This window comes from Mauremys mutica, chromosome 11 (genome assembly GCF_020497125.1).
Source record: "Mauremys mutica isolate MM-2020 ecotype Southern chromosome 11, ASM2049712v1, whole genome shotgun sequence".
NCBI classification, from domain to species: domain Eukaryota; kingdom Metazoa; phylum Chordata; order Testudines; family Geoemydidae; genus Mauremys; species Mauremys mutica.
The window spans coordinates 30,088,681-30,109,304 of NC_059082.1; the positions used below are offsets into that span (position 1 = coordinate 30,088,681).

A 20,624-nucleotide genomic window follows, 5' to 3' on the forward strand; every position below is an offset into this window, starting at 1 on the left:
GGTGACTAGATGTCCCGCCTTTATAGGGACAGTCCCAATATTTGGGGCTTTGACTTATATAGGTGCCTATTACCCTCATCCCGATTTTTCACACTTGCTCTCTGGTCACCCTCTCTTCATTCCAAAACTGGATTTCAGCTGTACACCAAAAATGTTTTCCGTGTGGAATACACAACACTTTTGGCACTCACTTCCTCCTACTCTAAAAATTTTGCATGAACCATTAAGATATGTTACTTCATCCTCTGTGTAATAACTGGCATGTATGTGAAAAGACCTGTATTAAATCTTCATTAAACTATAGCAATAGAGAGGATGACAATTAGTTTAATAGCACCAACTTGTATGAGTTTTACCAGACAAAGGGAGAAATATTTCATGGCAGCTTAAATCCAAAGCAATTTCTTCTTAAGGAAAGAGCTCAAGATTTGTAATTGCCATCTTAAAACTTTGTGCTATTCAGTCCCTGCATGTAAAAACTTCTTTGTTCAGTTACTTGTATTCACGACATGAACAGCTTTCTTCCTGCTTGTGCACGCAATTCAACATCAATTCATTTCTTTGATTTCTGAATGAAGGAAGGGTTTGGAGAAACTCAGGATAACAGGAGTTGGTTAATTTGTATGCTAATATATGATGATCTCATTGACAGTACTGTGCTTGGAGATCCCAGGTGCTAAATAAAACAAAGCATCTAAACTTTCATTGTGCAAAATTAGCATGTATTCTTCATTTTCTTCAAAACATCAAAAACATGTCAGTTAAACACAAACATATTAGATATGTGAAAAGAAGGGCACTGGTTTCTCATTTTGCAGCTGTGCTGGAATGATTAATTAGCTAATGTCTGTATAGTGTTATGAAGAACCTCTATTATTACTGTATCATCAACACTTATCAAGGGTCAGACGCTCCCATCCATAAATACAACAAAGGGGGAAGAAGTCTATAGTAAAGTGAATGCTCAATGGCACAGTATAATTTACACAATACATTTGCAACTTATCAAAAATAGACGCACTTACCCGGAAGCACCATGGGAAGAATGAACCCGCACCAAGTTATGATCTCTGCTCCCCCCACCCCAAAAACTGACAATAATAAGTAAAAGGAGAGAATTAATCACTACTTCTGTTGCAAAAGGCAACAGTGAGTTACTGCATGCAAACCTCTTTGAGGAGTCCTGTTCACGCACCTGATGGTGGAAAACCAATGGCAAGTTGGCAAGACAGATACTGAGGGGGAGGAAGGGTTGGTATGCGGTGCTGAGCAGAAGCACATTAGGCCTATAATACATGGAATTCCCTATCACTTTATGTCTTCAACAGAGTAGCCTGTTATTTTTCAGACCATACCCATAATTTTTGGCAGCAACTGACAGCACAGAATGGGGCAACTCAGCTTCTGAGCTTTTGCTAGTATGCACTTTTACCACATAAGCACTTGCTTCACATGTGGTTATCCCTGGCAAAGTGGCATACGGTCTTAAAGTGTAGCATGTGGTTTGGAAAACAGAGAGAGACAAGGTGGGTGAGGTAATATTTTGTATTGGACCAACTTCAGTTGGTGAGAAGACAAGCTATTGAGTGAGCCACTAGAGTTCTTCCTCAGGAAAACAATCATTGTGACCTAAAGAGATGCAAAGTGACATGACTGTATTTCATTTTAACTGTCAACTTATATTTATAAATATAAGCCAATTCAGATAAATAAATGTGCTTCATTCCTTTGCTCTTAAAGGAATAAAGTCAAACTCTTATCTTAGTTACATCAAAGTAAGTCCAGAGTAACTAGTGAAATTAATAGTTACTTTAGATTTACACTAATGTGAAATCAGAATCTGGCTCACAGTAGCCAAAAAGGTGCATGATTTCATTAAGGTCTCAACATAGTTGTTTCCTTTATCCCTTTATATTTCTATAAGGGGCATTTTAAACACAGTTATGGCAATATATACTGTATATAAGCTAAGAAAGGCATGCAGTGAATAGCAAAGTCGAGTTTTCAGTATAGTTATATGCAACAATAATGAACAGTAGGAACAAAAAGCAATTTAAAATATTCTGATACTTATTTTGGTTGCATGCTGGCAATGTGGTAAGTTATATTTTATCCACAGTTAAGATACCCACTATACCATTTGACTTGATACTCATTCCAAATTGTAAATTAACATAACTTTAACAGTAGTGAAACGCTGATCAAATGATTAACTTAAATTCAGATTATGACACTTGGCTATTTAAAATTACAACACAGGTGGGCACACTAATCAGAATACTCAGCTCCCTTCCAGCCCCCTCACTCCCTGATCAACAAGCTATTTTGATAATGTCCTGTGAGGTATCAAACTGTCATGACTTCATAATGGCACCTTACACCTTTACTGTCTCCTAACCACAAAAATTATGGTTTTTAGACATTGCAATAATCCAATTTTCCCCAATTGCACGTGGCCTCAGCTTTCTGGGAATAGACAAATTCAAAGCAGCTCAATTCTACTGTTAATCTATAAAAGTTAAGAGTTTAAAAAAAAACCTTAGGGATTCACATTACACTTACTTTGGTGTAAAGTGAGGCCTTTAGCTAAAGTTTATAGCAAGAGCTGCCCCAATGCTGGCCCACAAAAAACCAACATTCCCCCAAGCTCCTTAGTGCACATGGCCCTTGAGATGAAGCAGCCTACTCCCCGGTGCACCCACCAGGCTGGTAGAGAGAAAGGTTGGCCCTACCTCTTCCCAATCTCTTTTTGGAACGTTTGTGTCACCCTCTCTCCCCTGCCACACCAGCTGCATGGTAGGCTGAATATTCAGGGTACAGCTCCCCAGTGGCCTCTGAAATACAAACAGTAATGTACTAAAAATGGCCTTTCATATGGATACATAGTTGAACCGAAAATGCAATTTTAAAAAATTGACAAGACTGCTTAGCACTTCTCCGCACCCAGCTACTGCACGGATGATGCTGTAGAACTGAAACGGGATATAATAATTGGGGGTGAAGGAGTGGGTGAGAAATGACAGATAATAGCTATCAAATGAGCTAAAAAAATAAAAACTAAACAACACCCACACACATTACTAAACAGTAAGTAAACATATCCAGACTCTGCATGTCGTGTGAGAGAAATTAAACTAAAAAAATTCAAATGCATGTAATTCTCTCCTATCAGTTTTAAGTAGATCTGAATACATAATCAGTTGTTTTATAGCTTGTTAGGATTATCATGAGATGGCTCTTGAAATCCCTTCAAAAAATATTCCCATTTGCCTCTAATCCAAATTACTTTAGGTCACTGCAGATTTTAAGCGGCTAACCACAGATATTTCAGTTTCATCATTTCAACTTGGAACCATAATGACAGGACTTATCTAGTCTTGTTTTTTTTTCCCCTCTATTCTCTTCCAACCAGAGCCTAAAAGCATCACTAACCTCTGGAGAAGGAACTCCATTCCCAGTCTGGGGACCAAACATTTTACTGATCAGCACAGGAAGGTTAAAGCATGAGTATCCTATAAAAATAAAATGTTTTCACTTCATTAATGAACCGCCTAATCCTAAAAATCCTTCCTTACTCTCATTGGTAGTCCCACTTTACCGATATGAACAATTCATTGAAGGCAACAGAACTGCTCAAAGGAATATGGATTAGCCACTGAGCCAGTATCAGGCCCAAAGATTTTTAATCCTAAAACGTTTGTTCACATCTTGAAAAAAGATTTCCCCTCCATCCAGACACACAGGTCTGACAGGTTTTTGCAAGAAAATAAAACAGCTACTGCTTTGCCCACAGAATGACTGAATATCAATAGCAATAGACCTGCAAATAAAACGCTGGCAAGAATTCACTAAATTATACCCCTCTTGTAAATCCTGTGCAGTGCTGAAATAGGCTTGGCTGTCTTATCACTATTGTGCAGGTCTGCAAATCTGCATCAGATTTGATTGCATTGCATGACAAATGAGAAAGCTATCTCAGGCTGCCCAGCAGCCTGAGAGACTATAGCAGTGTGCATACAGCATAACCTGTACCTATATCCTTCCAAAATTGTAATTTCCTAGAAGCTATCTGGTTTGTTCAGGACAAACACAGTAAAACACAAAAGTTATTTTTCTTCTTTCATTCAAATTTAGCCAAACTTACGTCTTTTCTCGAAATTCAGTGTCCCTGAAATCCTGCCATCATCCAGGGCAATGACCCAATAAAGATACTATCCAGCACCAATAATTTTACAATTCTGAGGAATGCTTAACACAAGCCAGAAACTAAGACAAGAAGTATAAGGCAACCATTAAAAAGTGGCAGGAATTAAATAAATTGAAAGTCTAACCACAGAAACAGAGAATCAGCGTTAGCTATGACTGTGAAGATATTTGCAACACATCAACCCAAGAAAGGCAATTTCAGGTTTTAGAACAAATTAATGAGTGTTTTAGCAAAAGCAACAAGGGTATGACAAAGGATATGCAAAAATCTTAATGGTCCCATGTGAATACATGGGGGGAGAGGGGGGAAATGTAAACAAAACTAAACTTGTAAATAATATTTACAAAAGCAGAAAGGTAATCCAAAGTATCAATCTATGGAACTAGTGATCTGTAAGATAAACAGAGTCAAAAGAGAAGAAACACAAACACCAACAAGTGGTGTAGGCACCTAAATAACTCCTACACTAACAGAGAATATGGACACACACATGAAGGCAAGAAAGTAATAATATTTTCAGTACTTTATTCAAGAGTCGAAGGCTAGATCAGACTAGATTATCATAATGGTCCCTTCTTGCCTTAGAATCTATGACTATGAAAGGCAGTTCAGAAAAAAACGGAAGTCTCCCCTTAACCAAATCCTCTTTGAAAGGTCCTCGTTACACAAACCACTCAGAAGAACAGAAGGCAACAGATTTTAAAAACCCTGTAGCTATCATCCACTTTCCACATGAAAGATATTTAAGAAGTTTCTATTCAGAGGCAATAAAAACAAATCTCATGTTCTTAGGATAAAAGTGAGAAAGGGGGAACTAACATGGCAGGTTTCCGTAAACCTGCTTTTATTTTGCCTGGCTTGTTCCCTTTAGAAGTGTGGAGATGACTCAGTGTTAACAATACTGGGCCCAATTCAGATTTCACTCTTACACTGGTGAAGCCCAATTGACTTCAGTGATTATGAATCCCAATTTACACAGGTAAGAGAGAAGAATCATGCAGCATTATAAAGTAATTTGCACTTCAAATCAGTAATCGGGGCAAAATCTTGTCCTTTCTGAGGGTATGCTGATGGCTGCCAGGCAGCCTCTGCCCTTCCCAGTACACCTATGCAGCATCTGGGGTGGATATCCTGCAAACAAATGATGCAGGCTAGGGACTACTAATGTGTTTGATGGCATGTCTCCACTGGATGAGGGGGCACATTAGCCTAGATGCATAAAAGTAGTTAGGAATTTTGACAGTAAGCATCACACACCGAGAAAATCACTTTCCCCTCATGGTGGGTCTAGGAACCCAGACTCCAGGCCAAGCGACTACAATGCTGTTTTTAGCCCCATAGTGTGAACCCTAAGAACCCGAATCAGTTGATCCAGTCTCAGACTCACTGCTGCATTGTAGATTTTTGCTGCATAGACGTACCCTTTGACCGTGATTCACAAAAGTTCAGCATGATAGAGCTGAGTGAGTTTAGGCACATACAGGGTTCAGTAGAATTTTGTGCCTTGCAGTAGATCTGAAACCAGCAGATAGGCACCTAAAACAGGGACTTAGGCACCTCACTCCTTTTGTGCATCCAGGCCTGAGACTAGTTTTGAATAAGGAAGCTGATGGCGGAGCTATGGCGCATAGGACTGGGTGAGAAGCTGTCAAATTTTTCCATAGCAGTCTCTATTACAGCAGCCATGTCTGACAGGTACGTATTTTTTTTATTAATTAGTTTCCCCCATGTCACCACACACCTCCCCACCAAACTCAAAGCCAGCCTCATCCAGCCATGCCCTTAACACAACTGTTTTGCAACAACGGTAGCACTTATCTTACAAAGGAACTCCTCTCTATCCTGCGACAGAGACGCATGACACGCTTTGAGTCAGGCTGCATCTGGCCCTGTGTTGGTCTGTAGGAGTACGTTGAAGAGAACAAGGAGTCTGACAGCTAAGAGGCACACTCTCAGCCCTTTTCTTCAGGGAATTCAAGGATGGCTTGAGGGTGGGGCTGAAAGTGGCATCAGATGAGTAAGTGGCTCAGGGAAGAACCATTATTCCTTGCCTCATGCTGCACAGTGTCAAAGCTTGTAGCAACAGCTGCTCTGACCTGTGATCCAAGAGAACCACACGAACTGTCTGCCTCAAGAATTACACCACTATCCCTGAGAATTAAATTTGAGCCAATAGGATAGAATCAGGCACAAAAGACGGCAAACAGGCAGTGTAGGTAAAAACTGGGTGTAGCCAACAGCAGGCTTCCTTATGCAGTTTTGGCAAGTCTTGTGATATTATCAAAGTCTCACACTATCTGCTGGTTGGTTTTTAAATCTACAGCTCTCGGAGTGTCATGATTACATGAGAATCTCACCTTTCATTAAAAACGGAAATTGCTAGCTCTCATGGTGAAGAGAAAAGCTTTAAAACAGAGGAACCCTAATAGGTCATAAACCAGAAAACAAATGGAAGGAACCCAAAATTATTTTTAGAAATCTCATGGTTTTTTAATATTTTAGATTGGCAACACTGAAGCCCATCCTTTGGTGCACAGCAGCTATTTTGTTGGAAAGTATTTAATTCCAGTCCAATTACAGGAGTACCTGGAGAGACATACCTGAAGCAGCTGGTGGTCAGCAGCATGAGGAACACGGTAGTCATTTGCTCAGGTGCAGCTCTTTGCCTTGCACACACACACACACACACACACACACACACACCTCTCCCATATTTTTGACTAGTGGCCTTAGGAAACCATACACCTGTATTTATTTCTATTTCATCTGATAACTGCATACCAGGATGGTTATTAAAATTTCTGAGCATTTCCCCCAGTATTGTCCTGAAGGCTTTTCCCAAGAGGCAGGAGCTAATTATTGGTAGAGATATTTATTTGATACAGTTTCTACATAACCTAGAAAAGAGTGTTTAGTTCAGTTATAGTATTTACTCATTAGCTGTGGTTACTGTACACTCTTCCCTTTTTTTTTTCTGAATAAAGGACAGGAAAGTTTGGCTTGTGTTGTTTTAAATCAGTAGGAGTTGGAAATATTCTAACAAGATATGACAGATTGCAGCAAAACCAACCCTTGAGAGTTATTTCCCTTTGCCAAACTTTGAAAGAGGCATAAAGTAAATATCTGTGCCACCCATAAAAGTTTAATTAGCTAAATTAAAGTATTGCTACTGTTTAGTGGTGTTAATTTTTTTGTCCATAAATGAATGAATTTTACCAGCCCCAAAACACCTTCCAGGTGAAACAGCAAAATGTGGTCAGCAGTGCATTAATGCCTCCACTTCATTGTATCTATGAACATGATGCACGTTTGATTATAATCAAATCACTAATCTAGTCTCTTGCCGCTCACTGCAAAATGAGAAGTTAACTACTTGCTACAACCATGGATGGAATATTAATGTATACAATGCCCTGAGGATACCCCTCTATGTAGTACAAGATGCCTTATGAAAAAAAGTTTTAGTTCCAAGCTTTGAGATTATGATGCAAAACTGAGCAATTCCAAACAGGGTGAATTCAGTGAGACACTCTACACTAAAACTGAACATATTTCCAGATAGTACATTTGGTAGACACCATTGAGGTGTATGTAATCTTTACCCCAGGCTGCTCTACACCCAAACACAAACAAACAAAGATCAGTGACCAGGTCTGTGTAATCTGCTAGCCCCGCTTCCAGAACTCCTTGCCTCCTTTCATACTGGGAACTTGTGGAGATGGTGCTCAAGGACAGCTCCTGGACATTCCAGGAGTGAAGATCACCTGCACACCTGCTCTCCTCTTCCTGGAACCCCCATGCAGTGGCACTATTCTGGTTCACAGCCTTCCAGGATCATATAAGATAGAGAGAGCATGGCAATGGGACATAGAAGGCAGTACCATAAAATATTTATATTCTTGGGGCATTACAAATAAAAAAATGTCTACAAGCTTTGAAACTGCAATATGTTACAAGTTATAACATACTCTACAGTCCTGGTTTAATAGCAAAGGAAGTGATATTAAGCTTGAAAAGGGAAACTGCAGCTTTCAGCAGCTCTTCACAGCTTGAAGAAAACTGAGCCAGCATGTGCCCTGACTAAAGCTATAGGACACTGAGGTCTTATAAAAATCAGGATTGTGTGACATTCCTGGGTTGCTTTTTGGCAGTCCACAGCATCCGAGCACAGAATGAGCAACTGAAGACATTTGGTCATTTGATTATAAACCAACTGAATTCGGAGCCTCACAGCAATCTAGAGTAGCTCATGCAGCACTTGAAACACAGCATACTACGGTACTTGCCAAATAGAATAGGAGAAAAATACAAGGGAAAAAATGACATTTTCAAATTTCTAAGAAGATATTACTATTAACAAGATCTCTGTCTTAGGCATTTCTATGTTTCCCCATCATCCTGGAATCTAAGCACTGCAGTGGAGCACAAATAAAATAAATGTAAAGCTTTAACGACAAGGGAATTGGTGGTGTCCTTTTAAAAACAGCATAAAGATTTGGCTAAATCAGACAGGGAATTTCACACAAGAGACTCAAGTTTTGATTTCATCTTCTACTCTTGCATGTTAATGATTTAAGCATCCTGCTTTACAAGGTTTTCACTTACTGCATGGGAAGTCTTGGAGAGCTCCTCTCTGGAACCAGCAATTACAGCACCAGTATAATCTGATAGGAAGCAACTGAGCAGACGAGACCCCTGGCAAAGAAAAAGAAAAAAAAATGAAGGTGTAAACACCAGCTCTTCCATCTATAACACTGAGGAATATTCTCCTAAGAGAAATGTTAGAAGTCTCATCATTTGACTGTTAAAACTAGACTACAATGAATAAACCACTAATATATCAGAGTACACTGTAAGGCGTTACACCTGCAAACATATTAGCTAAGTATGTTGCATCCTCCTCTAGTAGCTTGTTTGCACAGAGAATAAGACCCCATTACTGCTTCTAACTTCATATTTCAAGTAGCTGAGGGCTTTTATGATGAAGGTCCTAGTCTTATCCTTGCCGACATGTTAGGGTTTGAGGGCTCATTAGACAAAAAGACCAGCTAGAAAATGTAAAAGTACTTTTTCATTTTTAACTGTTAGAATTCTGTGAAGATCAAGCATTTGTCTCTCATTCACCCTTAATTCTACACCCACTACTACAGTACCTAAAGTCCAGGCACACAGAAAATCCAAATCCACAAACTGGTCAACAAATGGAATAAAAGAAGACAGCACTCTTCAATAACCACAATCAAACTCAGGGAGAGACCGAAGATCACTCCTTGCCAAGCCACTGGGGTAGCTTTAGCTATTCTATTTAAATAAAGAATTGAAAAGAAATTGGGCCTATAATATATAAAATGCATATAATGTTGGTCATATGAACACTGTCACAGTCCATTTGAGATAAAATTTATGGCATTAAGAATATGGTAATTGCAGGATGTTTCAAACATTCAGCTCTCTGTGAAAAGCTGAGTGTCTGAAGATGAGGATTTATAAATTGCAAATAAAAGAACCCGTCCCTAGTGATATCAAGCAAATGAGCAGCATGTTGACAGATATTAAATCCTACTGCATAAATAATCCCCTTAAACCTGTATCAGTGAAACCCAACAGTGAATTTACAAATTTATCCATCCCTCATGTTCAATATAAAATAATTTAACTAAAAAAATAAAGGGTGGGGAACAGGGTGACCAATAGGTTTCCATCCAAGGGGTCTGCAGACCACAGGTTAAAAAACCACCATTCTATGTAGATCAAAAAGCAAAATTAAAAAAAATAGTTGATGTTGCGTCTTTCAGAAAAAAAAATGAGGGGAAAAATGTAATGCCACATCTGCTATGACAATGGTAGATTATATTAAATTGGACAACTTATGACAATCATTTAAAGGACAAACGGATTACGATAGACAGGACAAACAAATGCTAGGGGAAAGAGGTATACTTAGATTGTAAGTAGGGCTCTCGATTAATCGCAGTTAACTCACATGATTAACTCAAAAAAATTGCGATTAAAAATGGCAAATTTTTTTAACCGCACTGCTAAACAATAGAATACCAATTGAAATATATTAAATATTTTTGGATGTTTTTCTACATTTTCAAATATATTTATTTCAATTACAATGCAGAATACAAGGTATACAGTGCTCACTTTATATTATAATTGTATTACAAATATTTGCACTGTAAAAATGATAAACAAAATAAATAGTATTTTTCAATACACCTCATACAAGTACTGTAGTGCAATTTCTTTATCGTGAAAGTGAAACTTACAAATGTACTTTATTTTGTTACATAACTGCACTCAAAAAACAAAACAACGTAAAACTTCATAGCCTATAAGTCCACTCAGTCCTACTTCTTGTTCAGTCAATCGCCAAGAGAAATAAGTTTGTTTACATTTACAGGAGGTAATGCTGTCCACTTTTTATTTACAATGTCACATGAAAGTGAAATCAGGTATTCACATGGCACTATTGTAGCTGGCATTGCAAGGTATTTACATGCCAGATATGCTAAACATTTGTATCCCTCTTCATGCTTCAACCACCATTCCAGAGGACGTGTGTCCATGCTGATTATGGGTTTTGCTAGATAACAACCCAAAGCAGTGTGGACCAACGCTGCCTTATCTGTGTTGTAATCAAAATCAATATTTGAAAATTTAGAAAACATCTAAAAATATTTAAATAAATGGTTTTCTATTATTAACTGCACAATTAACTGCAATTTTTTAAATTGTGCGATTAATCATGATCAATATTTTTAATTGCTTGACAGCCCTAATTGTAAGCTCTTCAGGGCTTGATTGTCTACTACTCTGTATTCATGCAGTACCCAGCACTGAGGGCCCATTCTTGATTGGTCCCTAGGCTTTACCATAATAAATAATATTATTAATAATGCACAATTCAATGCAACATTCAAGATTCATGTTGTGTAGGTTAACCACATGGTATTGTTTGTATTTGTTTGCAATATATGTATGTAACTTTAGCGCCCTCATGGCCAACATGGAGTCTGCTCTGCAGGCAGCTCTGGCCGAGAAAAGGCCCCTGAAGGAAGGCAGCAGTGAAAGTCCCTTCCATTCCAGGGCACCTGTTCCAAACCCCCCAGAGTGAACACACACACAGGAAGACTACAATGAATATAGGAGAGGGAAATATTTATTTACCGAGGGATGAAAGGCGAAAGACAACAGGGGAAATTAGGGGGATGTTGCATTCAACACAAGGCCCCACAGGCCCAGTGGTAGCACAGTCTGAAAGAACAGACACTGCGCTATGTGTCTACACAAAGAGTTCAGGAGTCCTAGGCAAAGTTCCAGTCCAGTGGTGAGTCTTGGGTGCTCCTGGTTATCTTTGGGACCAGTAAACTTTCACCAGCAAACCCCTCCGGTGCCCTCTTCTGTGCTTCTCTGCAAAGCCACACAGAGTGACACCCTCCCCACTTAACTAGCTAACAGCCTCCATCCTTATTCCCGATGCAAAATCACAAATCCCACTACTCACGGCCCCATACAGCTCTAGGCAGCAATGATACTGTGTCCAGCTCCAGTTTGTCCTTCTCAGGTGATTCCTCCCTGGCACAGTGCTCCTCCTGGATCCTGTCCTAGGGTACCCCTAATTGGCCGCTGTGTCCCTCCGAGGCTTCGGGCAGGTTCTTTGCTGCTTCACACTCTGAGGGCCTGCTTGCTGCAACCCTTCTCTCTGGAGCTCCAGACACACACACACACCCTGTTGCTCTCTCCTCTCTCTCTGCCCCACCCCCCACTCTACCCCCAAAACAGCACTTCCTCCTCCTGGAACAATCAGCCCCCATCAGAAAAAGATTTCAAGGGACCATTCCCTCTAAATCCCAAAGGGATTACATGTATAAAATTGCAAATTTCCAATTTTACATAATTGAAAATTCACTTTTGAGCTTTGCTACTGCTGGTCTTCATGCTGACTGTGGTCTGGATGAAAGCTGGAGGCTTGTAGGTAAGTACAGCGGTCAGCAGGTTTCCAGTATAGGGTGGTTGTGACATTTTGGGTACACATATGGCCCCACAGTAGGCCAACATTTTTATGGCTGACTTAGAACAGCACTTCCTCAGCTCTTGTCCCCTAACGCTCCTACTCTACTTGCGCTACATTGATGGCATCTTCATCATCTAGACCCATGGGAATTCCACCAGGATTTCAACAATTTCCACCCCACCATCAACCTCAGCCTGGACCAGTCCACACAAGAGATCCACTTCCTAGACACTACAGTGCAAATAAGTAATGGTCACATAAACACCACCCTATACCGGAAACCTACTGACCGCTATACTTACCTACATGCCTCCAGCTTTCATCCAGACCACATCACACAATCCATTGTCTACAGCCAAGCCCTAAGTTACAACCGCATTTGCTCCGATCCCTCAGACAGAGGCAAACACCTACAGGATCTCTATCAAGAGTTCTTAAAACTACAATACCCATCTGGGGAAGTGAAGAAAGAGATTGACAGAGCCAGAAGGGTACGCAGAAGTCACCTACTACAGGACAGGCCCAACAAAGAAAGTAACAGAACGCCACTAGCCATCACCTACAGCCCCCAACTAAAACCTCTCCAGCACATCATCAAGGATCTACAACCTATCCTGAAGGACTATCCATCACTCTCACAGATCCTGGGAGACAGGCCAGCCCTCGCTTACAGACAGCCCCCCAACCTGAAGCAAATACTCACCAGCAACTACACACCACACAACAAAAACACCAACCCAGGAACCAAACCCTGCAACAAACCCAGTGCCAACTCTGTCCGCATATCTATTCAAGAGACACCATCATAGGACCTAACCCTCAGGGGATTGTTCACCTGCACATCTACCAATGTGATATATGCCATCATGTGCCAGCAATGCCCCTCTGCCATGTACACTGGCCAAACCATACAGTCGCTACACAAAAGAATAAATGGACACAAATCTGACATCAAGAATTATAACATTCCAAAACCAGTAGGAGAACACTTCAATCTCCCTGGACACTCAATAACAGACTTCAACAACAAAAAACTTCAAAAACAGACTCCAAAGAGAAACGGCAGAATGGGAATTAATTTGCAAACTGAACACCATCAAATTAGGCCTGAAGAAAGACTGGAAGTGGATGGGTCACTACAAAGTGATTCCCCCCTGCTGATACTCACACCTTCTTGTCAACTTTTTTAAATGGGCCACCCTGATAACATTTAACTCATTAGCACTACAAAAATTATTTTCCTCCCTGCTTGTCAACTGTTGAGAATAGCCCACTTCAACCTTAATTGAATTAGCTCGTTAGCACTGACCCCCAACTTGGTAAGGCAACTCCCATCTTTTCATGTGCTGTGTATTTATACCTGCCTCTGTATTTTCCACTCCATTCATCTGATGAAGTGGGTTTTAGCCCACAAAAGCTTATGCCCAAATAAATTTGTTAGTCTCTAAGGTGCCATAAGAAATCTTCGTTGTTTTCACATATTCACATGATTCCAGTATCTGGGACAATAAGTAAAAACACCAAATATCACAAGATTTACCATAAAGTGAGAGCTGTCTACACTACTTGTTTTTTTTTTTAAGATCTGAATACAGGCTCAGAAGTAAAACCTAGCTCAAGTGTTGTATTAGATCAAGTTTTTTAAAAGACAGTCACAGAAAACTTTTCCTCCACAAAGTTTTAGCATCATAATATATAAAACAGCTGTTTGTTTCCCCCAATATCAACCTCTAGCAAGCATATCCATTGTTCTCTCCAAAAGCCCAGTAAATTGTATTCATCCAGTAAAATGTACCTGTATAGAACTCACAAAAGGAATTTGTATGAGGGAAAGTTAGTCCACTAATTCTATTACTCTCCCATTAGATGAGATGCTAACTAGAAAAGCCAAAATAAAGCCCCACTTAAATGTACCCTAACGGACAGAGCACTGGACTGGGACTTAGGAGATCTGGATTCCAATCCCAGCTCTGCCACTGGTCTGATGCATGACCTTGGTCAAGCCACTTCACACCTTAGCTATCAACTGAGCATAATGATGATTACCACCTCCTTGGTAAAATGCTTTGAGATCTACTGAAGAAAAGCACTATAAGAGCTAGGTAATATTATCTAGCACATCAGTACAAAAGAATGAATGCACCAACATATACATTTCATGCTGAAATAAAACATGCTAAGCTATTCTTCCCCAGAGTAAAATAATCTTAATAGCTTTTTTGGTTCAAATCATTATTTCTAATTAGATCAGCTATTAGTTGATGGCTCCAGTTATGATGTGCAGCATAATAAACGGGGGACAAACCAACCAAAACACATGCTTTAGAGATCATTGTCTATTCTACAGCTATTTACAGTACCAGAATTGCTTAAAAAACCCACAACCCATAAACAAAACAAACACACACCCTATAGTAAGCCTCTTTACACAGATAATGGAAAGAGAACATCACAATACCCACACATTGTTCTTGCTATCTCAGAGGAGATTAGAGTGAGATTTTCTCCTACCACCTCAAGTACAAAAGAATACCTCTTCATTATAAAACAATTGATTTAAGATGTATATTGCTGATAGGTAACAGATATTTTCCTGTACGTTCAAGGCAAGTTTTCTGTGAAGGAACCAAGTAATCAATAGTATCAAGGAGCTGAAAGATTCCTGACAACGCTCATGGCATTTGAGTCAGAAAAGGAGACCAAATGCCCCTTCTGTGAGGTCACAACTACAAATGGATTCAATAAAGAATTAGGTAAATTCATGGAGAATAGGTCCATCAATGGCTACTAGCCAAGATGGTCAAGGGCGGAACCCCATGCTCTGGGTGTCCCTAGCCTCTGACTGCCAGAAGCTGGGAGTGGACAACAGGTGATGGATCACTAGATAATTGTTCTGTTCATTCCCTCTGAAGCACATGGCCACTGTCAGAAGACAGGACACTGAACTAGATTGGCCATATTGGGTCAGACCAATGGTCCTTCTCATGTTCTTCTTTATAATATGTACTAAAAAATGTACCTCCCCTCTATTGTTTGGGCCACTGCTGTAGCATGGGCTGTAAAATATCCAGTCAGCGACAGAATTCCTTCCCTATTTATCATCCAATAAGCCAAAGCTCTGATCTCTCGGGCCATAATACGTCAAGTAGTTGTGCATAATTAAAGCTACACTGATAGACTAACTGTCACAGAGTATCACAGAGATAAAATTATTTTTAAACCTGGCTTATCTGTAATCCAGAGTTATCTACAGTACAGTTAACAGTGTTTTGAACCGAGAATACATTTTCTTTTTAAAAGGCAGAACCACCAGACCTTCTCCCCACCTCCACAACCTAGGTTTTACAAGAAGAAAACCACTGTTGTGCTCTGATTCTCCTTTGTAATGCTGTATCAAAATGTATTCATTGACTCTGAAGGATAATGAGAGGGCCATGTACAGACTGAGAAAGCTATGCATTTTCCACCAGCAATAGAAGCTGTAATTTGTATTCCTCTCTTTTGGTCCTTTTAATACATATTTTTTATTACATGGGCAAATAGAAGTTAGGTTTCCATATTTCCCTTGCTTTATTCACTCCATATTTAAAAGAAGAAACAAATGAATCTGCTGAATCACAGAAGTCAACACCACATGAACAGAATAATGGCAAGATTTATAGTTTGTCAGGTTACTTTATATTTTCATGTATTCTTATAACAATTACATTTTAGAAAGCCTGCAATATCTTAAGGGTAAATTTAAATATGTAGGCAAGCAGTTCTGGTGGAATAGCAAAAAATGCATCATGCTGCATAGTAAAAGTCTGGAACCAAATAAAGCTTTTAGTTCTTCCCCATTCTGGATCAGTTTATAAAGGAAATATTTGTACCCTTGGCTGAACTGTCCTTTAGAGCCTACCATACATTAGTACTTGTAACCACATTTGAAACAGTTTGCACCGAAATAGATGGAAGGTTTTGCATCCCCACTCAAGCCAGCAATTTGAAACTGACTGTGCTTGATCCCTGTTAGAGGGTAATAGCAAGCAGTTTTGGCTGATATGATTGTAACGACTATAGAACAATAAAGTGTTCCAGTGTAGACAGAATTCTTTATAAACAATCATGTTTGACTATCATAATCATGGATTTGCTTTTCTGTACATGGGAAATACTTCAACGAAAGTGCTAGAGTATCCCACACTTTAAATGTGGACTTCATCTGATTCAGGTGAGCCTTTTCCAAGAAGAGTGCACCTCTGACCATCATCTTAGAATGGGTATACATTAATTGTTTTCTTCCCAAGGAAATTGCAATATTAACTAGCATTTTGGAAAACTCCCCTAGAAAGGCAGGTAGGCCAAAAGGTGAAGAAGTGTATCAGTAACATTGTCTGCTGCATGTGAAGCAGAGATCTATCCTCTGAAAGGTGCAGATAATGATATGTAGATAGGTGTTCTCTACATCTATTGATAGAAAAAAAAAGTCCTTTGTAAATTCCTGCTAAGGTGGAATTTAGGGTCTCCATCCCTGAACTAGTCTGTTCAAGAGCTTCTGGTTGAATGCACTTCTATCTTTTGAATGCTTGGGCACTAGGAAGAGGATGGAGTAGAGTGCTAAGCCTTCTTGTTCTCTGTGGGATTGATTGGCATTCTGCAGTCTTCATATTCTGATATTTCAAATCAGTTGGAAAAAGAGGAAGGAGGTCAATAAAATTGGTTTTGGAATTGCATTTACTTCTAAGATGTAAGCCAGGCTATATGTCTCTGCCTAAGAGTCACTCTCTTGCTGTAGCACTGCACACTTTCAAAAAAAACCACTTTGAAATTTCCTGCTAGTTGCCCTCTGTTTGGGGCACCACCTTACACAGAGTCAGGCTGCAGTCATGCTTCTTTGAAAGAAGGAGATACACAGATGCCTCTCATGCTACTCAATGTATTTAATCAGGAAGCTGGACATACCTCCATTAATTTTAGGCTGGATCAAAGGATTTTCAATACCCATAAATTCCAAATTTCTTTTTGAGCTGCAAGGCCTCAGATTTTTTTTTTAAATGGGTTTCCCATGACAGATCTATTCATAGTCATTGCAACACCTGCCCAATGGGACGCTTAAGTTACCAGCTGCCTGGGGTTTGGCTTTCCATGGCATCAGGCAGAGCTAGTGTTGTGGTTGAGAGACAGTTACAGCTCATTGCTCTTACTGTAAATCTCAGTTAGGAGAACAGGGGAGGTGGGGATGCAATCTCACAACAGAAGTCTGACTCTAGCCTGGCTCTAGCACAAGACATGGAGGCAGCAGATTAAGAAGCGCTGCTGAAGTGACCTTGCTTTTATTATTATATTATTCTTTTAACTAATGACTTGCCATGTCTTTAACCAGACACTAGATTGGCATCAACTTTGGGAGTATCAATCAGAACAGGTTTCTTGCAAATGGATTAACCCTCCTTGTCCCCCACTTCATCCCACACTTCCTTTTAGAGAAGGCCTATATGAAGGAATACAGGTCCACACAATACTCCTGAGAATGCTTTCAAATTACTCTTCCTCAAAACACTGATTCTGAGGTTCTTCCTTGGTGAGTTCTAACCCCACGCCTGTGTTATAGAAATAAGTGGAACACTAGAAATGTTCACCCTTGAGATGATCCCTAGGTAGGCTCCTTAAACTTTATAGGTGATCCATAAGCGTGTTTGATTAAGGGGTGCAGGGAAGCCTTCACATGTGGCAGCTATTTTGAATCACTGAATCCCAAAGTGAGTGAAGCAGGGTTACATAAAGGTTGATTCACACTTTGTTAAAGGGTATGGAGAAATAGTCAGAAATAAGCAGTGAGCCAAGAGGCTCCTTATCATCTGCTCATTCCTCCATGTCTGGGACATTTTCCTCTCATCCACACAGCTAGTTCTGGAAGAAAGGGGTAGAAAAAATGGTGTGGCAATGGCCAACCTGCAGCATGAGCAAGGTCCCATTAGTCAAGCAGGTGTGGTAATAGCCGACCTATGATGTTTAGCAAAATTCCAATTAGCCCAGGCATTTCTGTCAAATTTTCTATCCCTTTGGTTGTCCATGAAGTGCTCCTGCCAGAGAGACCTGTGCAAACATGTTGTGCTGGAACCTGCTGTCTCAAGAAGGAGGTGTTTGCCGCAGAGCCCCAAGGCTAAGTAACAACCCAGTAATGCTTAGAATTTAATAAACCAACTAAATCCATTCTGGTTGTTTTGTTCTCTTGTTGCTCTGAGCAGAACCTCTGGTAAAGCCTTCCTGTAGCCACTGGGGTCAATTTACACTGGCTGGATTTCAGGGATGTGATCACTCCCAGCCTGCCTTGACTGGAGGCAGAAATCAGACCTGTTAAAGAGCTGCAAGGAATAAGAACCACTGTAAGGGATCTACAGAACTTCCCTATGGTATCATGTGTCCACAAGATGTTGCTAATACAACTGCTCCATAAAATGCAACAAGGAGATCCAAAGTTTGCCACCTCATCATATACTGCGTACAGTTGCTAAGCATTTGCTTCTAGATTTAGAGGGTTGTATTTTTTTAAACCACACATACTTGAACTTGCAGGCCAAAAATAGCTTTAATCTTGACATATTATGTTAGGATAAAAGACAGACTTTAGAGGGGCTATTGCAGTGTCTCAGAAATGCATACAGAAGGCTAGTGCAGTGTACTTATAGCCATGATGGTCCCAAGATATCAGAGAGACAAGGTAATATCTTGTATTTGTAACCCTTCTGCCGGGCCGAAACGATAGCAGCAAGGGCCGGGTTCAATACATAGGGGTCCCTTCCCCACAACATAATGCAAAACCAGCTCGAGCCCCCACCCAGTGACCTGGGAAAATCTTACACACACCCCTGGGCGCCTCGAGGAGGCAATACTTCCCCTCTCGCAAGCACAGACTCTTGGTGTAGCAGAAAAGGTTTAATTACATGAGATAAACAACAAGCATTAAACTGGGAAAATACCTCAACTACAGTTCATAGGTCAAACCGTGAGCAAAGACCCACCCTAGCAAATTGGGCCGTGTCCTTCTCTCGGGGCCCTTGAGTCCAGCAACCCCCAAATCACCCACAGTCCCAAAAGTCCCACAATCCAAAAGTCTCTGTCCCGGGTCAGTGCAGCCCCAGAGTTCAAGAGTCTCTCTGCAGAGGTCCCCCTCCCCAGCCTGGGTAGAAAGGGGCACCTTACGTGGGTTCGGGGCCAACTGCCCTGCCTCTGCATGGGGTTCTGCTTCCACTAGTCGTCCCCGCAAATAGCTCAGCTCCGCTTGCTCTGTGGGCTGCTTCGCTCTGCCAGCTGCTCTGGTCCACCAGCTGTCCTGTGAGCCACTCCAGCCATCCTCACGAGCTGCTTGGCTCCACTCACCCAGTGGCTGCACAAACTGCTCTACTCCGCTCTGCCAGCTGCTCTGTTCCACGGTATTGCTTCAGGCTCCCCCACTCATAAGCACAGTACTCAGTGCTCTCAGCTCAGCAAGTCCAGCTCTTCAGTGATTTCAGCTCTTAGTGATTCCAGCTCATAGTAGGGGAGCCCCAGTGCCAGTGAGTTCAGCTCAGTAACCTGTATCTAGATTCTTAAGGGAATCAAAAATTAACTCTGACATTCCACAGTGGCGAGAGGCACAGGTGGAACTGGTGCTTCTGGCTCACACAAGAAGCCTGCACCACCCAGTACAGACATCTGTCCCCAGCCTCTCTCCTTTCAATGGGTTTTGGAACCCATGTGCCCCATCTAGCAAGCGCTATCCAGCTGACAATGAAACCCCCCATCACAAGACAATTTTGTAGTTCCCCATTTACCCAATCAGGGTGACAACATTTCATTCCTCCTGTCCCAATAACAACGAAATTGGGGCTCCCACAGCTGTGAAAATAACCATCCCATGCTGCTTTGCGGTATGCTAAGTGGGGTGGGAGTGCCCATGCAAATAACCGAAATACCAATGCAACACTTTAAACTTCTTTCCGCACTCCCCATAATTTACCACCAGATGTCAGGGTGGGGCTCATCCTGACTCTGCTTACTTATTGGACCAACTTCTGTTGGAGAGAAAGAGATAAGTTTTCAAGCCACACAGGCCTGAAGAAGAGCTGTGAGTGATTCAAAAGCTTTTCTCTCTCAGAGAAATTGGTCCAATATAAGATATTACCTCACGCACTTTGTTTCTGTATAGAAGGCTAAGTTTATTACTGTGTATGCACTGACACGTCTGTAGCTGAGTACCAATCGATGTACAACACATTTATGCAGGACAAGAAACCTTGTACTCTTTACTGACATAGTAGACTTGGAATCTGGGACAACATGCAGGGATGAAAAACAGTTCTAGGAGTTTTTGAGATCAAGGCTAAAGAATCAGATCAGTACTGGATGGCCGGAATTTGGCCTGATTGTGAG

At 40.8% G+C, this 20,624-nt stretch overlaps 1 protein-coding gene across 6 annotated transcripts in view; it reads right to left on the reverse strand.

Annotated features, from left to right (window-relative positions):
- The window catches only part of APBA2 (amyloid beta precursor protein binding family A member 2), a 228,795-nt gene that overhangs the window by 201,495 nt on the left and 6,676 nt on the right, over nt 1-20,624 (reverse strand). For 3 of the 6 annotated variants that reach the window (XM_044980041.1, XM_044980032.1, XM_044980034.1), the window contains exon 2: nt 8,813-8,902. The exons of 1 other annotated variant lie outside the window; for it this stretch is intronic. The gene's annotated coding sequence lies outside the window, so the exon portion shown is untranslated. Of the gene's footprint in view, nt 1-8,812; nt 8,903-14,692; nt 14,732-14,763; nt 14,857-20,624 lie in introns of those variants that run through there. 2 more of the 6 variants (XM_044980036.1, XM_044980035.1) reach the window with 2 other exon arrangements.